At 38.1% G+C, this 22,948-nt stretch overlaps 1 long non-coding RNA gene and 1 other non-coding gene across 3 annotated transcripts in view; both read left to right on the top strand.

Moving 5' to 3' along the window:
* Nucleotides 1-22,948, top strand: part of LOC114815658 — a 109,779-nt gene that overhangs the window by 54,235 nt on the left and 32,596 nt on the right. The gene's annotated exons all lie outside the window — the stretch shown is intronic.
* Nucleotides 21,185-21,322, top strand: LOC114815753. The gene has a single exon (XR_003763555.1). It is a non-coding gene; the product is annotated as a small nucleolar RNA SNORA7 (small nucleolar RNA).

Below are 22,948 nucleotides of genomic sequence, written 5' to 3'. Positions count from 1 at the left end.
TCTTTGACATTGTCCAGTGCCAATTTTTTATCACGTGATTTTGAGTCATCGTAACCTTCTATTCACACCACCTGGGAACATGTTTACTAATTCTGTGGTACTGTATTCTCCCAAGTGCATAGTACAGTGCTCTGCACACTAAGCACTCAAATACCATTGATTAACCTCCTTTTACAGAGAACGGGCTTGGGAGTCCGAGGTCATGGTTTCTAATCCTGGCTCCGCCACTTAGCTGTGTAACTTTGGGCACGTCACTTAAATTCTCTGTGCCTCAGTTATGTGATCTGTAAAATGGGGATTAAGACTGTGAGCCCCACCTGGGACAACCTGATAACCTTGTATCTATCCCAGCACTTGAACAGTGATTGACACAAAGCTAGCACTTAACAATTACCATTATCATTATTATTATTTGGGGCAGGAAGCATCTATCAACTCTGTTGTTATCTCCCAAGCACCTAGTACAGTGCCTGGCTCACAGTAAGTGCTCAATAAATACTATTGATTGATTGATTTTATGGTCGCTTAGAAAGTGTTCATTCACATTGGTACTTGGAACTAGGGTTCTATATTCGTCTACTTTGATGTTGTCAGAAAGCTCATTGCAGGTTTTCTTTTTCTCTAATGCCATATTGAGCTATTGTGATGATTTCGGCATTACTTTTTGATACATGGATTGCATTTTTTATTTCAAGTTTGAAGTGTATGGTCAGTCAAAGACTCGGCATTTCATGTACCTGTAGCGATCGAAACATCTTTCAAGACATAGCATTGGTCAACCACATGATTGAAGAGATGCCTTTGGGTACATCACTGATGTTTTTCTCCTATTTGAAAGGTGAAAGATACTGTTGGTGATTTCTAGCTGATGCTAGAGACTGGAAATAGGATTCAGTGCCATGAAAGATCCTTTCACAGTAAAGAGCATACAGTTGCTTTTCACACAAAATGTCTCTGTTTCCTACTTCATCACTGCCCAGGTCAAATGAGTTTTCTATACATTAATCTTTCACTCACAGGGACTCAAAAAGAATGCTGAAAACCCTTGCTTCCCATCTGTTCTTTGCTTTTTTTTATCTTTTATTTTAGGAAAGGACCAACTTTCCCTGCACACTGAAGTTTGTGTGCCTGAAAATTCCCTAAATCAGAGCACTCCTTTCTTGATAAGGTTACACTCTGCTGGTGTATCCTCAGCAATGAAATCCCAGTTTTCATCTGGGAGGCAGCATTGTCTGAGACTTGGTTTAATTTTGTCCTTAAAACATTTCCCATGTCTTCCTTGCTTCCTATTTTCTAATTTCAGCACTTCATGTAGCAGATGTTTGGGCATCCTGCTGTTTGTTACTCTCTTCATGGGTTCCAAACAGTGTAACTTAAACATTAGGAGATTGACCATGTTCCAGAACTTCATTGTTTGCGATCCTGTATTGACATTTGATATTGTTTGAGGTCAGTAAATGATGCTGATGGAACTGCTCAAGGATCCAGATGTAGCATTTGTGTAGGGTCCTGATATCACAGCCATAGAAAAGATTGTCCAACACTACAGCTCTGTAGCCCTTTCATTCAGTCTTGAGCCCGATATCATGCTACCACTGTTCGTTATTTGCCATTCTCCCAACAGATGTGCTGACTTCTTCCTTGCCTAGCCTTGCATCGTTGGTTGGTTTTCTCCCTAGGTAGCAGAATTCTGCCACAGCTTTTTATTTAATATGAATTTTTGGTTGTTTGTATGGATTTCCTGGCACAGGTTGATAGAGCACTTCACTTTTCTTTAAACTTATCAGTCTGTAGCACTTGGATGATTCAGTGATACAATATGTGTGTGTATATATGTATACATATATATATATATATATATATATATATATATGTAAATAGTTGTCCTTTGTATTAGAAAAGACACCACTGTTGGTGAATTTTACTTATGAGTGGGTGTGCAGCTGAAAAGGAGACACAGAAAGGCTGTCCTTTGGTTATACTTGATTTTTGTAGTGCCTGGTGCTATTTACTCTTTTTCCTCTTTAAATGTTTATGCAAATACTATCATTTGCTTTAAAAGGAAGAAGTGTTGCCTACTTTTATCTGATGCTTTAATACTACTCCTTCATATTTCCCCTGCCCCAACCTGGAACTATCCTCTGCTTCATATGTGACACATCACAGCCCCTCTGTAATCACAACACCGGGCAAATTGCCTCCTCCAATTAACTTCTAAACTCCATAGTTTATATCCTCCAAATCCCACTTCAGCACTTCCTCACCGCCTACACATTTATGTGCTCTTTACCTCCCACAGCATTTATGTACATATATAAAGGACATGTAATTGGTATTATTATTTTCATCTAAAAGGCAGGCATCTTGCCTACTAATTTTATTGTGTTCTCCAAAACCTTAGTGGAATGGTCTCTACACAGAGGTTACTCAGTGATTGATTTCGGTCCCCCATACAATGCTTTGCCCCCCCCCCCCCTTTTTAAGCCCCACTCCTTTTAGATCCTTTCCCTATCCTGCATTTAACCCTAAAACCTCGACACCTAGTACTAAGGTAGACCTGGTATTAACCATGTTTTAGAAAAACCCATTTTGCTGCAGAACTGTGAAATCTTTAATAATAACTACTACTTGGTGAGGACACTGCCAGTGTTTTAATTTACTGGGAAGTAATAAGCTGAAATTCCTTTCCAGGGGTAGAGGGTTTAAATGTATTTTTCTGACTATTGCTTCTTTGAACCTGTAAATTATCCCAAACATTACTTTTCATAACAGTGTCACTTGGGGTAACTCAGAAATCTCTCTAGCATCAAAACACTAAAACTGTTACGAAGATTTTTCCAACTCTGCTTGGGTAACTGCAGTGTAATCACAACTCTTTTTTTTTCTGTTTACTCTGGAATATGTGAACTACTTTGATTGGGATTTAAATATTTATAGTAGAAATGAAAGTTTCATTGTTGCCATGGGGACTGCAGAATACAGGTTATGGTAAACTTACAGTCCATCAAAGACGGCTTATAAGAAAAGGGAAATTTAGTGCTGAAGTGGTGAAGTTACTACAAAACATGAGCTGAAAAATTGCATAAGCTTCAAGAAATGTTCAAACTTTGCCCCAGTAGCCTTTGGAAAAGGAAATCCTTATTGAAGAAATTAGCAAACTACAGTTGGTTCTATCTGGGCACACTGTAGTATCAATCATCCCATCAGTGAATCAATAAATCAAGCACAGGGTATGTATAGAGCACTGTCCTATGCATTTGGGAAAATGCACTGCAACAGAGTTTGTAGATGTAATCCCTACCACAAGGAACTTACAGTGTAGATGGTGAGACAGACATTCAAATAAATTACAGATAAGCAAAACAGTAGAGTAAAAGGATATTTTATAAACTCTGGGGCTGAGGTGAGTATCCGAGTGCTTAAGGGGAAGTAGAACCATTTTATAGATGATTTAGGCCAAAGGATCTGTCATGAAGAAAAGAAGAAATCTTGGGTTTGAAGTAATTTATCCATACATGACTACTCAGCTTTCCATATATTTAAGGTACAGAAAAATAAGTTTTGGTAGACTATTTTATGCAAATACAGGACAACGCTTAAGAACCATTGGTAGAAGTACCAATTCTTCAAATGACTTATTTAGAAAATGTTTCCCTATATTCTTCTTTCTCTCTGTCTTTTCCTCTCTCTCTTTGTATTTATTGAAATATTCTCTCTTCTAAATTTGTTCTTAGGATTTTCTCTCTCTCTTTCAATCTCCCTGTGGCTGTAGTTTCTCTCCTCTCAATTTTATTCCTTCCTGTCCCTCCTTCTGCTTCTCTCCTCTCACTTATTCACTTTCCTTCTCTCCTAGTCTCTCTCCATTTATCCTTCACACTTATGTATATATACATTTATTAAATTGCACATTCAATTATTTATTTTGACTACTTTGTAAATACTTTTGTTGCCTCCCTTATTAGAATGAAGGATTTTTGTGGTCAGAGAATATGGCATTTCCTTCTTTGGTAATCTCAAACATTTAATACAGTGTAGCCAACTGAATGCCCAGAAGAGTGTCCAAGACGTGGCTCCTATCACTCTCACAGTTGATGATGTTATTGCTGCTTTCTCTGCAGTGTACCTCCATTCTGTACAACTATTTATTTTCCTATCTCTAACTGTTTAATTGTAAGCTCCTTGAGGGTAGGGATTTTGTGTACTATCAATCAATAATATTTATTGAGCACTTACTGTTTGCAGACCACCGTAGTGATTGGGAGAGTACAGTTCAAAAGAATTAGTAGACATGGTCCCTACCCAAGGAGCTTATAGTCTTAAAGGGGGTTGTATTAACTATTGTACTCACAAGCTCTTAGTGTGGTACTCCACAACCCAAGTGCTCAATTAATACTAGTGATTGATAACTACTATTGTGACTTCTCTCTTGGATGGCTTCTATTATTAAAGCCAATCCTATTTTTCAAATACCAGATCTCTCTTTTCCCTTCTTTGTCTATCAACTCTACATGATCCCCTTTCTTCTCCTCTTCTCTTCCCCATACACATTTCTTTTCCCCTTCTCTGCCCAAGCCTCCTTCCCTCATTCTTCAAGTTCTTAATCTATATTAATGTCTGCACTCCCTTAGACTGTGAGCTCCTTGTGGGCAAGGATCACATTTACCAACTTTGTTGTAGTATACTTTCCCAAGTGTTAGTGCAGTGCTCTACACACAGAAAATGCTCAATAAGTACCACTGATTGATTAGTTAACTCTTTTAGTCCTGACTTCCCCAGAACTTCAGTTCCTGGGAGAAGTGTGGATTTCTAGGTGTCAGTTTTAGCTCTGAGTAAATTTGAAGCAACCTCTTTCCTATTGGGTAAGGAAGACAACCCAGATGCCCTGCCACTCCCCTTTGCCCAGTTTCTTGAAGGAATCAAATGTGCACCCCCATTCTTGGGAGACTTGAACAGGAAGGGAATGAGGAAATCTATTGGCTTGTTTCAGATCCCAAAGAGAGGGATAGACACTCCTTTTAGAACCCACTTGAGTCAGGCATGGAAGGAACTCTCTGCTGATGGTGCAATGCAAAGCCAACACAAACTCAATAACCACTTTGTAAAATATTGCTATAATTTGTCATTTCATATCAATGATGATTAATTTGGCATTTGATATCAGTGATGATACATTTAGGATAAGTTTGTATCTATGCATGCATGTGTGGATTAAGTGGCCAGTGACCACAGCAGATAATGTTTTTCACATTAAAACACCAGAACCACTACGAAAACACTGAACATCGACCATTTCAGGTTACTTGTTCAGAATGGAGATTGTAAATTAAGTTTTCAGGATATGTTTTATATTTAAGTAAAATGAATGGTTTATAGTAAACTCTAATATAAATGGAAAAGCCTTTTATTGACAAAAAAAAACCCTACTATAAGTATTAACTTAATGATCCAAAGTCATTATGTGAAACTAGTTAAATTCTAGGAATATTATGGATTGCTCCATTTGGTTTGGAGTTCAAAATAAAATCCACTAGGGTGATAAAGAAATCATTTTTTGATATTGTTAAACAATCCTATTTTAGTAGTGGAAATATTTTATCCATGAATTTAATGAACTAGTCATGCTTTTCCCCCATGTTAAATGGGTTATTTTCCTAGAAGACACTCATTTGTAGTTTTTTCAACCAGCTATAAGTAAATGCAGTCTTTTTTAGTTTCTTTTCTCTTTATTTCAACCACATTTTTTTTTTTCAATTTTAAGACTCCCCTTCAGACTGGTAAATGCCATTTATACAAATGAGTGGTACATTTCATATATTTATTGGTATTTAGTCACATCTTAAGTGCTCAACAAGTCCTACTGTTATTACCAACACTCTTTACGTAAATAAATTTATGGTTCCGTAGCCTTCCTAACATGCTTTCACTCTCTGTGCCAGGAATATGTCTGTTACAGTGCATTCCTCCAAGTGCTTAGTACAATGCTCTGCACACAGTAAGCACTCGATAAATATGATTGATTGATCAATACTTTGACTTCCAGAAACAATGATGCTCCAAGAATGTTACCTAATGAAGTCTGCAGTGGCCTGCACTGAGCCACAAAGCAACAGATGATGGTGAAGAATGGGATACTTTCCAGACAGTTCTCACACATTCTTACTAAAGCCTGTAGAAAATCATTTTCAGGAGTAGTTCACTTCTAAAAGATGAATGCATAATTTTCTAACAAGTATTGGTAGAAGTTTAAAACACACATTTTAAAAATCTTTAGGTCTCCTGAGGTGAGAAATATAAAACAGAACTCAAACCTATTTGTATTCCTCTATGGAAGAGAGGTTCATTTAGACAGCCTGGTCTGTGATTTAGCGGATCAAATTTAAAGTAATTTTATGGATATTTCTGGATGTAATTACCTTGACATATTTAAAACACCTTAATTGTCAACATTTTTCTTGAGATAATCTGAGCAATTAGTTGTACTCATATCCAAAGGATATCAAATTTGATTTTTATGTTTTACATGAAAGAAACTAAAATGGCTACACAGAGGTAAAGGAATGCAGCACCAGGAATGGGCAGTGAAAAAACCTAAGTATTGAAATATCACTTCCTTTCTTTTCACTGAAATCTGCAATATAGAATACCTTATATTCAGAAAACATATTTCAGGAAACTACCATTCTACATGTGTGTTAGACACTAGAGTTATTCAAGAAACAAAGGAAAAGATAGCAAATTATTGAAACCTCTCTCTGGATATAAGCTTGTTTTGGGCAGGGAATTTTGTTATATTGTCCCAAGCTCTGCACATTGTAAAATCTCAGTGAATACCATTGATTGATTGATTATTCAGACTTTCTTCTGTAAATCCTGGCCCCAAAATTCATATTTTGGGAATACATGAACCTGTCCATATTTATGTAACAATAAAATATTTTCTACAAATTATTATCTGCTCTGTACTGAGGAGAGAGATCCTGAAAAAAAGTATCAAGTTTAGGGCATCAGTGAGTCACACCTGTTTAGGCCACAGGATTGTTTGAAAATGCTTGCTTCATTCCAACATGGCCATTCAGAAAAGTTTACTAAGATTATAGTTCAAGTGTTGTGGTAATCCTTAGTGTCAGAGGCAAAGGGACACTGAACACTCCAAAAGTGAAGAATGACCTTAAAATACAATGCTCAGGCTGTTCAATTACTACCTAGAAATGGAATTTATAATGAATGGGAAAAGTCAGAGCTTGGCGAATACCTTTGTATCGTTAATATGGATGTAGCATAATGAACAACAAATCTCGATAGTGACTGGGCCACTAAAATCACTTCATAAGCATAATACTGTGAGATATGCATGGGTGAAAAACTAGGGAAAATGGGTAACTAACATGTGACTGTTCCGATTTATTTTCCTTTACTGATGATTTTTGGGACCATATCAGTTTACCCACTCTAAATGGAATATTTAAATATGTTCAAGCTATACTTTCTTCTTCATACGTATGTTTCCTTGGTCCTATTAATTTGGATCATTAGATTAAGGGAGAAATTTGTGAACAATAAAAGAAAAAAGATTAGGGGAGAAAAGGGGAGCTAGTAAGGAGTGGAAGAGGCTGCAGGGTGGACAAGATATAAAAGATTTCCGATTACCCGGTAGAATCATCCGGGAGGATGCATATCCATTTTACTTCCAGTTAAGTAAAAGATACGTGACCTGGGGCCAGTATTACTCAATTTCAGTGTACTTTTTAGGATACATTACTCATCTATAGTTGACTGAGTACACAACTACTCAGGATGTAGAACTCAAAATATTTTGGGTATTCGTCTTGGATACCGGAACTAATCCTTCTTTTATGACATTATTCCTATGAGAAACTATAATCCAATTTATGTTATTTCTACTTAAGATGCAGATTTCAGGAACCAATAATGTAAGTCTAAGGCTGCCATTAAAATCTTGTTTCTTTAGTTTCCTTCTTCCTTAAATACCTAAAATTATTTTCCTAACCAACATCTACTTCTTAACAACACCCACCATTTCCTGTACAGTAAAAATTTATACAATCAACATAAAACTTTTGTGACCTCACAGGGAAAACAATGTCATTTACACAAAAGTATTTAATATCATCATACAAAGTGTGGCCTCTCTTGAGAAGAATTAACTTAAATGTATTCATGTGAAACTAAGTAAATAACTTAATGAGGTGAGTTAGTCCTAATATCTACAAAACGTTTTAGCAACTGAAGTGGGAGACTGTGAGCCCCAACTGGAACAGGGAATTTTGCCCAAACGTCTTAACTTATAGCTACTCCAGTACTTAGAAGAGTGTTAAACACATAGTAAGTGCTTTAAAAAAGTCACTATCATAATCATAGTCATCATTATATAAAAACTACATCTCTTGATTAATGATATTGCATGAAATTTAAGAATACTCTTAATAGTTTGAAATAATTATTTTTTCTAATACTGAAAAATGTGATGAGATTCAGAGAGCTTGTTCTTGGGATCAATCCACAGGGTTCAACTTTGACCTCTTCCAAATATGGATAAAGTGTTAAAAATTTTCAATGAAACTATATTAAATTGTGTAATATTTAGTTGTTAATAATCCTGTTGTTGACCAAACAGTTACAGATCCTGATTATTGAACCTAATTCCAGCTCCAAACCCAAATATTTCCAGCCCTGAGTTATTTTTAATTATTAAGTTATTAATTAGTGAATTCTAATTTTTGGCAATATCTATTTTTTTAATTTGTCAGCTGCTAGATTTTAATGGCTTAGTTTCAGGCTACTCGTCATTCCCAAATTCATAAATTGGAATGGGAAAACACTTAATATCTTTATGAATGTTCCAGATACAGCATAAGAGAATTTGTTAGTGGATTCAGGAAAGCAATTAAAATATATTCAGATATAAGGACTTGAACAAGTATGATACAAGGTTATAATAAGGAGAAGTTAATCTACCCAATTTTTAAATGTCAGTGATTACCTCTAAAGATCAAATAGCTAAAGGTTATCTGGAAATTAAAGGTAAATCTCTCCCTCTCCACAGTTCCACATTTCACCCTCTTTCAGGACATCTCTGACACCAACACCTCAACTTTAACATGTCCAAAACAGAACTCCTCATTTCCCCATAAAATTCCCCATAAAACACTTGGCCTCCCCATACCTATTCCATTGCTTTAGACACCACCACTACCTTCCCTATTTCTGAAGGCCATAACCTTGGCATTATCTTTGACTCATCTTTGTCATTCAACCTACATATTCAATCTTTCACCAAATCCTGGTAGTTCTACCTTCAAATCACTAAAATCTGCCATTTCCTCTCCATCCAGCAGCAACTATGCTGATCCAAGCACTTATCATATCCCACATCCAATGATTCACATCCACCTCGACATCAAACAGAAATTCCTCACCATCATTTTAAAGAGCTCAATTAGCTCTTTTAGTCCTATCTTGCCTCACAGATTTCCTACTGTAAGCCAGGTCTAAAGCCGTCATACTCATTGTACCTTGATCTTGTCTATCCCAATATTTACTCTTTGCCCATATCCTACCTCTGTCTGGAACTTGCTCCATCCCTATTAAGGAAGTCAGGGGGCTTCCCTAAGCCCCCATTTCCTCTTCTCCCACTCCATTCTGTGACACCCTGACTTCCTCCCCTTATTCATCTCCCTCCCATTCCCCAGAGTCCCACAGCAGTTATTTACATATCTGTAATTTATTTATATTAGTGTAAATATAGACTTCCTTTAGACTAGAAACTCGTTGTGGGCAAGGAAGGTGTCTGTTATACTGTTGTGTTGTACTCTCCCAAGCGCTTAGTACAGTGCTCTGCATGCAGTAAAGCACTCAGTAGATACAATTGACTGACTGACTCTATTTTCCATTGATCTCAGGAGGGTTGCTGTACATGAAGAGGAGAGTCTTCCCCAAGACTCTTTTTTATCTCTGCTTTTACTTAGATGAAAAAACAAAAAGAATGGTTTGTCCACCTTTTGAAGCCCTACGTGGCATTAGAAAATAATGCATACTAAGGAGTCTAGGGGTCTATCTTCCACTGTAGGAATTACAGTGCAGCAGAAAAATTGCCAAAGAGTTGGACTAAATAACACACTGTTCCAACTCTCTCTTTTCCAGGGCCTCTGCCTTCTGGGGAGGGTAAAGCTTAAATTCTGGGGCTGCATTTAGCATGATGCATTTGGCATCATGTGTCCACAGGATATCATTCCTCCTCCCCTTTCGATTAAGTGATCATGGTATTTATTGAGCATGTATGTGATGAACAGCATGCTAAGTGGTGGGAAGAATATAAATTAATGTTTTAATGTATTGAATGTATTTTAATACATTTATTCATTATATTTATTTTAATAAATTTATTAATTATATTTATTTTATTTTAAATTTATTTTAATACCCCATATAGATGGTAGATCCCTCGTGGGCAGGATCACATCTAGCAACTCCATTATATTATACTTTCGCAAGTGCTTATTTCAGTGCTCTGCATATAGTAAGCACTCAGTAAATACCCTTGATTAAGGAGGGTTCCTCAAGAGTCTCACCCCACAGGGCTTCACAACCTGGTTTGTAAACAGTTCAGCTTCTCCAGTATTCTCTCAGTCATTGTTGGCTTTGCTCCTCTAGTTAGGGGTGGACTGGCCTCCATCAAGTCGGGAAGTGGGGGTGCAGAAGGGAGTTGCTCCAGACACCAGGAAGCCCCTGGTGAGGCTCAGAACTCACAGTGGTACATACATGGGGGTATAAATTTCATTCCCATGCACATCTCAAAAATGCCCACTAGGGAGTTCAGGCTTGCGATTACCCTTTGTCTGAAATTGGATGTGGATGAGGAAGAAGGTAGAGGGAACAAATTGGCACCCTAGAGAATGTCATTTCAAATTATTTAACAATATGCAGCATATATTGAAAACAATTCCCCAGATGCTTGAAGAGTAATGTAATGCAGAGATTTTATTCTTCCAGAAACAAATCAGTGAACGGCAAGTTTTAAAACCTGACTAACCACAGTGCATTTGAGTAGGGTATCTATTCTTGATTTTAAAAAGCCAAAAATATCTATCCTGATCCTCAACAGAAGAGCACATTCAGTTTCATTAGTTTGAATTGTCTTTCTTGTCCCAGCACATACTCAACGAATTCTGGATAAATCTGTTTCCAATGCTGGTGTTTTCAATTTGGGTGAGCTGTTCTCTGGTCTTTGCATAATAATTTCCTCTGGCTTACCTTGAATCCAATGGGAGATTCAGTTTCATTTTCTCTGATGGTGGCAAGGTAATACCAGTGGAAAGATGGATTGCTAATGTGGATGAATACCAACCAACATATTCAAAGGTTTTTCCACTAATTGCATCTGCTGAACAGAAACCAAAGGGAATTGATTCAGGTGCTGAGACTATGAGGCAGGGTAGCCATGGATATCCTTCATGGATATTGGACACTAAGACACATGGGAAATCGCATGTGTTCCACTGGGCACACAGCAGCACATAGTCATTTTGAGGTAGTCAGTTCGAGGCTCCCTGAACCTAAAATATTGGCCCTGGGGAAGCCCTGGCCACCTTTCTTTCTCTTAGAGACTTTGCAATCCCTACCTCAGCACAGAACATGGACACCACTTCTGAACTGTGGACCTCAGCAGCAGGTTTGGAGGCAGGAAAGAGATGGGATGTTCAAACCAAAAAATTCTGGAAATAAGGGTATCTTGTGCAGTTTCGGTACCAGACTGAAAGACCAAATGAGAATCAGATTACCCAATATAAAACTAGACAAATAAACATCCTAGGAGAGAATGGGTTAATTTCCTTGTAAGTGTAGTGAAGTGATTACTTATCTATAGAATAACTTTTCTAGATCAATATTTGTTTAAACTGCTTCTTTTAGAGCATTGAATAGTTCCTTAATTCTTTGAAAGAGTTATTTTACCACAGATGGTTAAACCGTGTAATCACATGGAGTCCTTTGCTTATCATAACTTAAAATATGATTAGATACAAAACAACTCTGTTTTCCCTTCAAGTTTTCTTTAGGAGAATGAATTATTTAGATTGGCTTTTGTTATCAATTTTGGAAGTGCTCTGAACCTGAATTAGAGATAGTTATTTTGGGGGACTAAGTAAGAGCTGGCAGGATTGATTAGATGGTCCCCAGGTTTTAGTAATACTAATTGTGGTGTTTGTTTAATGCTTTCTGTGTGCCAAGCAATGTACCTGTTCTCTGGTCTAGATTCAACATAATGTGGTTGGATATAGTCACTCACTGTCTTGCATGAGATATACAGTCTAAGTAGAAGGGAAAACAGATATTGAATGGACATTTTTTAGATGAAGAGACTGAGTCACAGAGAAGCTCAGTGACCTGTCCAACGTCCCACAGCAGATAAGTGCCTGTTTAGAACTGAGTTTAGAACACAGATCTCCTGCCTGCCAAACCTGTACTTTCTCCCCTGTGCTGTGGAGTAACAGGTGATCACCTCCAGTTCACCCCAATTATATTTTGGTTCCACCAGCCAAAGAAGCATTATGAATATTAGGGAAAAGCTAAAGAAGAATATGCGCTCCTATTTCATGGGCCTATTTGAAGTGAAGGAAAGCAGAACACGTACATCTGATGGAAATTTTTTCTCTTTGACTATTTTCCATTTTGTAAACTCCAGATGCTTTGGGAACCCCTGAGATAATTTCCTTATTCCAAGTGTTGATTTGTTACATTGATATTAATTCCTTGTGAAACTTTTTTTGTGAATTTAAATGAGGCCTTAACTGAAATAAAAAAGGGAGTCTAGTCAGTTTCTAGTGCTGGTAGCAGTATGGAGTGGACTAAATGGAAAATATTTGTCAAGGCCATTGTGCTTTCCGGCTGGTGGTTCTGGACAGCCTGCTGATACTGGTTGGCAGGAAGACATGAACTTCCCTGTAGATTAAAATGCAAATTTTATTGCCAAAAACAGCAGCGCAGAGAAAGGCCATAGAGCCTTTCAGCTTTCTGACAGCAGCTTGCAGAATCACTGCATTGAATCACTCAATATCTTTAAGTATCTCGCTCATTCTGGCATTCTCCTAAACATCTGCTCACAAGGAGTCCATGCCAAGTTCCTTTTGTAAGAATATCCAGTCCTCAACATTACATAATTGTTGAGCTAAGCAGTTTCTCTCTCTAGTTCTAACTAGTCCATTAACAGGAAAGGGAAAGAGGAAAGGAGGGAGGAAAGTGGAGCTAGTGTGCTCATTATATTCCTTACCAACTTTACTTCAGCTGGCCTGCATTAAAGTCTAGACTTCTATTGAACCTGGTAGTTTGCAGCCTACAACGAATGGCAGGAAGTTGGCAAAAAAAAAGGAAGAGGTACTTCTTTGGTCAAGTAAAAGCTTAACACATAGGGCTTTAATGCTCACCCATCAATATTTCAGTATTTTATACAGGACTTGCGTAGAAAGTGACATTGAGCTTTTCACTGTCTAGCAGAAAACTTTGTTATGCATCTTAAGATTTTAATCCCCATTATAAGAGTATATATTTGACATACTTGCCATGTCTTACCTCAAATGAATACTGAGAAATATGTGAGCTTCTATAATATATGCAACAAAGTCCTGAAATGCAGTCAGCTCATCAGCATTGAGGCCTGTTGGTGAGATATGTGAGGAAAAATGGGTTATGGTGAGCAAACCAAGCAGTGGCTGTTGGCAGACATGAAATGGGCCATGTATAAACGCAAACAGTTGAAAAAATATTTCCAAGACAAAACAAAGCACCGTCTCAAACCATATGAACTAGCAGTGGACTGGTGGGAGACAGTCATGGCAGGAAGACAAGTGGAGCAGACAGAAACTAAGAGAAGACTAGAACACAAGGAGGCAGCATCAAAAACAGAGACAGGCCAGATGTGAGACAAACCCACTAGAATGACAAGGAAGCAGTGTGGTAGTTTGCCTCTTTTAAGCCACCTTAACATAAATGAATAGGATTTCACTATCAGTAACATCTTCTTGGAAAATGAAAGATATATATGCATGCACATTTGTGTTTACCAGCTCTATCATGCTTTAACCAAGTGCTTAATATAGTTCTGTGCATGCAGTGAGTGCTCAGTAAATACCACTCATTGATTGATTGAGCCGTACAAAAGAAAGGGGCTAAATGAATCTGTTTTTATTGTTTTTGTTATTCTACAATTGCCTTTATCTATTATTCTCCTCTAGCATTTATTTTTCATCTATTAACCTTCCTTTCATTACGTGTTGATGGCCTTTTCTCCTCTACTCTCCACGATTCAACTTTGTGGATTTTAAAATGCTTCGCAAACCAACAAATGCATAATTAAATTTTCATGATGCACTTTTCTGACATTTCCTTATAATGTTCCTTGTTGCTATCACTTTCTCATTATGATACCATTAGTGTGGAACATCAAGATGCAAACACCAATTTTTACAAGCTCATTAAAAGACTGTATGTTGCACAATATATACTTTCACTTAGTGAACACTACTAGTATAGGACTGGTTTGTAAAATATCCATATTACATTTTAATCCATTCTATAACACTTCCACCACCAGCTGCCACCTGAAGGCATTGCAAAAGACTTTTGGAATGGATTTCTGTGCTGCATTCTTAGGGCTGAAACAAACATACAAGCACCTTCAGATGCCAATATTGAATCCAATCATTAATTCTATATGGAGGACTTAAATGATAAAAGAAGGATGAATGTCAATTAAAGATGGTAGTAAAGCAAGCTGCCTCCATGGGGTAGGTCCATGTGATACACGTTTCTTAATAGTCTTTGCATTTAGAAATCATAAAGGGAGAGATGTTCTGAAGAAGGCTGCCATATTGTGTAAATAGGTAGGGAAAGGGTGGATGTGATACACATAAGTATTGTCAGCCATAAAATAGACCTGTCCATAAGTCACTGATGGAGAGTGAGAATTGCTCTGTATTGAACTAAGGAGAATTTCTTTTCTTGCATTCTGTGCAGAAATGTGAAGGCAAGATTATTGACATCAAATGAGCCATTGGACCATAGAAGTGGGAGGCAGCATGGTTTAGAGGAAAGAACCAAGGATTGGGATTCAGGAGGCCTAGGCTCTAGTCTCTGCTTTGCCATAGGCCTACTGTGTGACATAGGGCAAGCCATTTAACCTCTATGGGCCTCAGTTTTCTCATTTAATAAATGGAGATAAAAGGCATCTTTCTTAGATTTTGAGCTCCACATGGGACAGGGACTGTGTCCCATCTATTATGTATCTTGGCATACAGTAAGTGCGAATGCCATTATTACAATGAAGATCTAATCACTGATCACAAATGAGCCCAGCAAACTCTGATGAACATATAGAATTTTCAACCCTTTTCTTTCTCTATAAAAGCTGTTTATCTCCTGCCTCGGCTTTCCTCATCCCCCCCACACCCAGTTTTCTCAATGAGACAGGAGGCTTGCTTCTTGGGGTTCTCAGGTGCTTAGCTACTGTGATCTACTGGACACTATGAGGCAACCACAGCCCACAGGTTCATTCCAGCATCAAATGGAAGAGTTTGTGATGGGCACACTTGTCATCTTGACACAGAGAAGCAGCATATCCTGGTGGATAGCCTAGTGGATAAATGGGCCTGGGAGTCAGAAGTTCATGGGTTCTAATCCTGACTCTGCCACTCATCTGCTGTGTGACCTTGAGCAAGTCACTTCATTTCTCTGTACCTCAGTTACCTCATCTGTAAAATGGGGATTAAGACTATGAGCCCAATGTGGGTCAGAGACTGTGTCCAACCTGATTTGCTTGTATTCCCCCCAACAGTACAGTGCCTGGCACATAGTAAGCACTTAACAAATACCATAGTTACTATTATCTTCTTGGAAGAGTTCTCACATTCATGCTTTAAAAGCCACTAGATTGTAAATTCCTTAAAGGCGGAGATCTTGTCTAAAACCCTTAGCATTGTAGTCTCCCAAGCACGGAGTTCAGTGCTCTGCACACAGTAAGTGCCTCCATAATTTCCACTGACTGATTGATTAGAAGGATTAGGTGCTACACTTCCCACAGGGATTCTACACCACTGGAGTTGCCTGGATTCTTGGGCCCGTACTGCTGGAACAAGCCTTAATGTCATTTAAGCTTCTCATGGCCAGGGAACTCTACTTCATTCTACTTTCCCAAATGCTTAGTACAATGCTCTGCACACAATAATTGCCACTGATCGATTGATTCTGCCTTTTTTGTCAGGCTGTCATTTTTCCTTGGCATGTCAAAACAACTCTGGGAAGCTCTGCTATATGATGATGTTGTTTTCTGCATTTCGGTGAATATTTTAAGTGATTGCACAGGTTCTATATTCTCAAGACAAATAAGGTGGAGGGTGTTCATCTTATTGGATGAATAAAGCAAAGAGAATAAACACTTAATATTACCTAGATTCTTTTTATTTTGTATGTGAATCAGTTAATCTGAGCTTGGCTTTTCTGGGATTGTGCGTTGTATGGAGAGGTATTACGGCATCCATAGCTAAACATACTTCCCTTCTGCTTGGAAAGGTTGGCTATGCTGAAAACTTTATTCACAGAGTCAGTCACCAGTCTGCAATGACCTAGTCTCAGAAACATTATCATTATCTTTTGGGCACATAGAACGTCTGCAAAATTAAACCACAGAAATAATGAATTCATATAATAACAAATGAATTTTAATCTAGTGCTCTAATTTACTTAATATTTAATCTCCTGCTAGTTCTTAATTATTTTAGTGCAGCATACTAAAACAGCATTAGCCTCCAAAGCCTTCACTTGGTTATCTAAGTAATTTCTGCCTGATTGAGATCCTCCTTTATTATGTTTCTATTCATTAATTGCCATTCAGATCTCCCTGATCGAAAAATCTGTGCTCTCCAGGATTAATTTAGAACAGAGTTTCCTAATCATAGAGCCTGTAGTCTCAAAGCATACCCATGAATAGCCTGCTAGAGAGGTTAGATAATTTCAAATTATATTATCATCTGTGCCAGATCAGTCCAGGACTGTTCGTGCCGCACATGTACCCAAGTTTTCTAACCAGATGCCCAATAGAAAAGGAGTGCTCGTTAGTCTCAGAACTTTCAAAATGAGGTGCTAAGTGCACAGAGTAATTATTTGAAAATGGAATGGATTGGGTGGACCTGACCTCTCATCAGAATTCAGCAGCAGTTTGAAACAATTAAAAATCACATTAGAAAAACATGACAGGAAATAAAAGAATAGTGGAAAGAATACCCATGTTATTTCATAATTAAGCTGGTGAAGAAGAAATAGGCAAGTATAAACTAAAGCTCTTTGAGTACAGGGCTCTAAGAATCTGCTTATCTTGAATGATAACTCAAAGGATCAAGGGTGAACAGGTGGAGAGGACACTATTTTTCTCTATATATAAGTATGCTGAAGGAATGCTGTGTGCCTTGTCTGTGTCTCATGCACAATTATGTACTAGAGAACCATAGCCTTGAAAGAACACTGTAAAAATGATAAAATGTTCTATCAGAAGGGCCCAGAATCCAGCATTTGTCAAAAACTGTGGTTCTTTTTTTAATGGAGGTTTCCTAAGTCAAGGTGCTGCCTTCCTCTAAAGAATGAACTGTGGCACAAATAGAACTGTACATTACTAGCACACAGATGTTTCAGTTTATATTTACCAGCAATTTGGATGACAGCTAATTATTTTATATGTGGGTGGGAAAAAATATATTCTGGAATTTGTTTTTCAGAAGGAAGTGAAAATGCTGTCATCTGGAACTAATAATAAACACTAGAGTTATTCCTGAAGGGAAACTCTCATGATGGTGGATGAATAGGGCTTGGTGTTTGGTGGCATGGACCATCTGGTGGTGATATCGGAGACATCCCCATCTTTTGTGCCTTTGTACACTAGTCTGGGGAAGAGGACTTGAGTGGAAGCAGGGGGACTGGGCAAAAGTTCAGGTTAAACAAATGTCTCAGCTAAGATATTGAACCAAAGTCTACTGTCAAAAATTGGAGAATCCAATGCTTCCAGCCTCATCCACAAATCTTGCTCATCACCCTCACCTATCCTTGGCTTCCAGTCTCCACCTTTAGGATTGAGAGATATAGACCATAATCATTATCTATTTATGATAACTATTCAGCAATGCAAATACCTTTAGATAATTTGATCTGCCTAACTTCAAAAAAAAATCTCTGGGAAAATGTTTTAATTCAACTGTCAGTATATGGTAATGTTGCACATTAAAATTACATTTGACATAACTTATGAAATAATGAAATTGAAAAATATTTAGTTTGAAAGTGATTTCCATATTCTAAATTATTTAGGATAACATTGTTTCAAGTTGGAGAACAGGCATTTTTAATGATCTATGATACAGAGTACAGAGTAGGTACAAGACTGTGTATAGGAAATCATTTAAATGGAGAATAAATATTTAACCAAATGGAGGTACAAACAGTATGCATTTTTTGCATATCAATAGATTTTTTTCATTGTAGGGCGAGCTTTAATTCTTCTACCTTGTGAAATTATAGCCAGAAAACTTAATGTTGAAATGATATTGTTTATCATAATGTGAAATGTCTAAAGACAAGCAAAGTAATTATGTAATTAGACTTGGAAATTTATTTAAAATTTTAAAACAATCACCTGTTTCATGCAAGATTGGTTTCCAGGAACTACTGTTGGAGGAAGAAAGTTCTAGTAGAGGAGCTCTCCCGTTATTCCCACAAATTACTGAGTACTATTTCATTGGATCCTCTAAAGTAATACCACCTTGGATTTATATATCCTACTCAAATTGACTGAGTTTACAATGATTTTTCGCATCCCCCAGCTGTCTCAGAGTCTATAAATCCCTGTGGGTGGGGAGTATGTCTTCCAACTCTGATGTGTTGTACTCTCCCAAGCACTTAGTGAAATGTTATGCACACAGTAAGAGCTCAATAGCTACCACTCATGGATTGATAGAGCACTTCAATTTTTCCAGAGATTTTCACATCATTTATCTCATGAGATGTGAGTTTCCTCAAAACATCCCCTGACTGAATGGATAGAGCATAGGCCTGGGAGTTAGAAGGACCTGGGTTCTTATCTCAGTTCTGCCACATGTCTACTGTGTGACCTTGGTCAAGTCACTTAAGTTCTCAGTGCCTTGGTTACCTCACCTGTAACATGGGGATAAGATTGTGAGCCCCATGTGGGACAAAGACTGTGCCCAACCTGATTAACTTCTATCTACTCCAGGACTTAGAACAGTGATTGACACACAGTAAGCACTTAAGTGCCACAGTTGTTATTATAATTATTATTATTACTATCCCTATGAGATAGGAGGAGATAGGTAAACTGAGTAAACTGAGGCATATACAATTTAAGTGACTTGCCCGAATTCACAAAGTAGCCAGTGGCACAAGTGGAAAGAGATCCTAGTCCCAAGCTGCTTCCTCAAGACCAACTGGATTCTCACCCTATATTTGCTGTCAAAAGTAAATTCAAGTTAGTGTCTTAGCTGGCAATGGAAATGAATGTAGATTCTTGCTCCCATCAACCATCAAAACATATGCCTTTTTCAAGAATAGGCTGTATTTCTTTCTTTAAGGTCTTAGTGACTTACTGATGAAGTTACAGTAACTCTTGCAACTCATAAGAGGTGGGTTGAGCCCAACTGAATTCTTGACCCAAAGAAAAAAATCTTTTTTCTCCATCTACTTATTTGTTCGATGCAATTTTTGCTATTCAATGGCCTAAGCCTGTAGCTAATGCTTCTGAAGATCCTTCAAATACTGAGGGACTGGGTATGGGCAATCTTCCAGCTGAGAAATGCCAAGGATGTAAGTCTAATGTCACTTTAAATGGAGATGAAAGTACTATAAAGTAGGAAAGTATCATCGGCATCTGTGCTGACAGCTTGGTCTGGAAAATAGCACAACTGAACAAAAATAAGATACAATACAAATCAACCTAAAAATGGACAATAAAAGTGAGTTTGGAGCTGAGCATCTCATTTTGGAATGAAAGAATAAACTCCAAATGATCTTGTGTAGTGCCGTGACGAAAGAAGTGATTTAAACATTGGCCCAAATGAAAAAAAAATTACCCTCTCAAAGGAGATACAACCTTAACTCAATCCTGAAAATACAGTGAGATGTCTTGGTGAAAACAGCTGCAGCTACTGTTTCATGAGAACCGGTGATCTGATGAGGTGGTAACAGATGCTTGACTTCTCCCTCAGTGACAAAAACAGAATAGTAATTTTGGGCTGGGTTGCCATCTTGAAGAAAGCATTTTTTTGTTTTTTGTGTGGTTTTTTTTTTTTTTTTTTTTTAACAACCCACACTGACTGATAGAGGTAAACAAAACAACAACAACAACAACAACAAACCCAAAAAAGAATTTGATAAAAATTAAAATAAATTAGGACAGCTATCTCTCTGCAATAAGAGACAGAGTAGGACAAGTGACAAATGAGCTCCAAGAACAAAATTACCCAGGTTTCAATAAACTGTACTTAGAACAGACACCTAGAGAACTAGAAACTTATTCTCAGAAAAACAAGGTTTCATTTTATTGGAATTCTGTGAGCATTCTTTAGGTCAAGAGAGGAACATAAAAGCATTGAAAATAGGAATCCCTACTGCCAATGAAATATTTATGAGGTACGAAGAATTAATTCATTTAATACAAAAAAAAGGCACAACAAAAAGCACACTTCTTCTAAGCCCCACAAGATAGGCAAATCAACTATGTCTTTCCCAGGGTCAGCTTCATACATTTGGCCTCCCTGAGCTGAGGAAAAATTACCTGACGCCTCCTGTTATATAAAAAGCAATTAACCTACGTCAAGCATGCAGCATCTATGATGACATCATGCAGAAACCTGCATGAACCCTCAAATCTAGACCCCCTGGTCTCTCCCAACCACTTGCTCCAGAAGTACTGCATTTCTCTTCAAGGTCCCTGTTCCCACAGACATTACTTCTGCCTCAGGAGAGAAAGGCTTGGGCATTTATAAAATTTCAACCACTTCCTCACTCACTATTGAAATCCAGCTCTACTCTCTTCTGAACCAAAGAGAGAGCTAATGTCTACATCCCTATTTGGCATGTGTCCTTGGTGCCTTTTCTGAGTTTTTACCCCCGTCAACCCCTCGCAGGGTCACACCTGGAGAGTTTCCAGTACTCTACCAGTCAAGACTACAGGAGGGAGAGTCAAGCAGAGGCCTACCCATTCCATTCCTGGCTTGGGCAGTGGCTAGTGAGTGGAAGGCAACCCGCTACAAGTCAAAACTCACTTGTGCCGAGCAGCAGCAGCGTGGGAGACAGTCAAGGGCAGAGACTTGTTTACTGGGCAGAAGGAGGCAATGGTAAACCACTTCTGTATTTTGACCCGGAAGACTCTGTGGTTACACTACCAGAACAATTGCAGATGGAAGTGGGACATTCTGGGAGAAATGTGCCTATAGCATCGCTGTGGGTAGGACATAACTCGACAGCATAAGACAATAACAACTCCCCCTCACCTCACCTATGGTTTGGCCTTCAATTTCAGGTATGGAGCTGGGGCTACCAGGTTAGGGAAGGATGCTTTTTCTGACATTGGAGCAAGTTGGAAAAGCTTAAAGGGTGTTCTTAACAATCAGTCATTCACTCAATCAATGGTATTTATTGAGGTCTTACTGTGTTTAGAGCACTATACTAAGCATTTGGGAGAGTACAATACAACAAAGTTGGTACACATGTTCCTTGCTCACAGGGAGCTTACACTCGAGATAAAAATGCATATTTAGCCCACCTCCATTCTAAGGGAATTCTGGTGTTTAGGTTTTTACAAGACCATGTAATCTGCAAAATTATCTTGTATTTCTAAACATTCTGCTGAAATTCACAGATTCATAGAAAAACCAACACATTTTTAATGAGCTAAAAGCCATATAAAGCAGAATTACTATTAAGAAAGTGGACCAAAATAAATTTCAACCTGAGGGAAATAAGCTGAACTATTCCATCACGTGGCTGACAACAGGGCCATCAGAGGATTGGCTAGCATGCCTACCTCTCCAAGGTACACACTTAACAATATATTTAACTCAATATCCATTTTAAGTCTTCCACACAAGAAACAGTAGAAAAACAAACCCTCTGCCAGTCAACATTTTTCTTATTTAACTCTGCGTAGTTTCCGTTGCTGAGTATTTAGTTCAGGGTATTCAATGCCCTGGTAACTTTGTCACCAGGTAACTTTACCTGGTAACATTACCCTATTTATTTTGTCATTACCCTATTTATTTTGTTAATGAGATGTACATCACCTTGATCCTATTTATTTGCTATTGTTTTAATGAGATGTTCTTCCCCTTGATTCTATTTATTGCCATTGTTCTTGTCTGTCTCCCCCAGTCAGACTGTAAGCCCGTCAAAGGACAGGGACTGTATCTGTTACCGAGTTGTACATTCCAAGTGCTTAGTACAGTGCTCTGCACATAGTAAGCCCTCAATAAATACCGTTGAATGAATGAATGAACTTTCCACCAGTCACTAGGCCAGATTTGGGTGGCCCACTAATTTTCAGATATTCTTAAGCAGTAATTAGGCTTACCTGGCTATGATCCACTTGCAGATGCAGCGAGCAATCTCTGCACCCAAGACCCAAAATTAGCTGCAAGTGAGGACTGCCTATTGCATTGGTAACTGACAGTTGAGTGCAAGCTGCCATGGATGGTAAAGTGGGCCTTTGTGCCACCAAACCTTCCTACTGGCTCTTCACTGCACCATGACAGCCAGCCTGCAGAAAATTTCCAAACTTCTATCTGTGGACTTTGATGGATTTGGCTTCAGGGAAAGTGATTTGATTAAATGATCCGCCCTCTCTAAAATAATTAAACTGCATGTCCTTCCCTATGTAGATCTC

This window comes from Ornithorhynchus anatinus, chromosome 12, assembly GCF_004115215.2.
Source record: "Ornithorhynchus anatinus isolate Pmale09 chromosome 12, mOrnAna1.pri.v4, whole genome shotgun sequence".
In the NCBI taxonomy this organism is placed as follows: domain Eukaryota; kingdom Metazoa; phylum Chordata; class Mammalia; order Monotremata; family Ornithorhynchidae; genus Ornithorhynchus; species Ornithorhynchus anatinus.
This window is presented reverse-complemented; position numbering and strand designations above follow the sequence as displayed.